The 1,321-nt window shown below is 37.9% G+C and overlaps 1 pseudogene; it reads right to left on the reverse strand.

The window, feature by feature from the left end:
• Positions 1-1,072: 1,072 nt before the first annotated feature.
• Positions 1,073-1,191, reverse strand: LOC111741838 (annotated as a pseudogene).
• Positions 1,192-1,321: the final 130 nt, after the last annotated feature.

The following is a 1,321-nucleotide window of genomic DNA, read 5'->3' on the forward strand; positions in this document are numbered from 1 at the left end:
TGGCTTTATGCCAGTATTAGGAATTGAGAATAGAGCCCCATCTACCTATTTGTGCCTTTGGGTAAATCCTTTGGCCATGCTATTGCATTTTGCACAAAAGACTAGATAGATTTGTTCTCTAAGTACATTGATGAGGCCAGTTTCTCTTTCCGTAATCTTAGTAATGGATCCTGTGAATGATTTCTGGTATGTCTGTTGCATTTTAGATTATGCCACTGTAAATCCAATTGCGTGCGAGTCCTGAACCAACACCAGCTTTGCATATCACTATGCTTCCAAAGCAAAAAAGTATTGTTATGCTTTACTGAAACTTTCACTTTCTCTCTTGCTTTAAGAGTCTTCTCTAAAATATCGGGTTCTCCCTAGACTCACTAGACATCAAGATGAAGAATTAAAGGAAATTAAATAGTGCTCATATCCACAGAATGCCACTACCATGAGCTCTCACTGAAGAGAGCTCATATTGTACCAACTTGCTTTCTCAATATCTAAGAAATAAGAAACAGCAACAAAAACATTGTTTCAAAGCAGTGCAAAACTTTTGCAACTCTGTTAAGTATGGAAATGATTGAAAAAGCAAATATTTTCTTCCAGGGTGTGGTGATTGCCAGGTGTGGGCACTTATTACATGATTTCTGCTCTCTCTTTCTCTCTACACACACACACACACACACACACACATTAACATTTCCCAGACTTTGACATTCACACTTAATGTATGCAGAATAGAGACCAGGAATCCCAATTCTGACTTTAAGGCCAGACTGGTAACATAGAGTGAGAGTATCTGATCCTATCTGAAGACATTCAAATTCCAAATTTTTAAACATTGTTGTCTGCAGATAAATATCTGCACCATATATTTGGTCATCAGATGGCTGTCAGAGGGCAGTTTGCAAGCAGCTTCAGTAAATATGGAAACTTATAAAGAAATTGTCCAGTATGTTCTTTAACATGTTTGCTCAGTGCCTTTATTTTCTTATTTTAACTTTTTTAGGCGAAAGAACCTTTGGTTGACCTCACAGATTGCAAGGACCTTGTCAATTTACAATCCCTTATTTTCTACTTTTTATGCCTACTGCACCTGGTCTTCCTAGGTGGTCTCCCATCCAAGTACTAACCAGGCCCCATCCTGTTTAGCTTCCGAGATAGGACAGGATCCAGCTTGTTCAGGGGAGTATGGCCATAGACCCTGCTCAGTGCTTTTAAATGTCATAACTGCCTTGAACAATCATTATCTAATCACCATTATCTAAGTATGAATAAAGTAAATTGTGCAATGGAATTCACAAACATAAATGTAGCTTAAAAACCTTAGATC

The sequence above is a fragment of the Pteropus vampyrus genome, unplaced genomic scaffold, assembly GCF_000151845.1.
Source record: "Pteropus vampyrus isolate Shadow unplaced genomic scaffold, Pvam_2.0 Scaffold82, whole genome shotgun sequence".
Taxonomy (NCBI): Eukaryota; Metazoa; Chordata; class Mammalia; order Chiroptera; family Pteropodidae; genus Pteropus; species Pteropus vampyrus.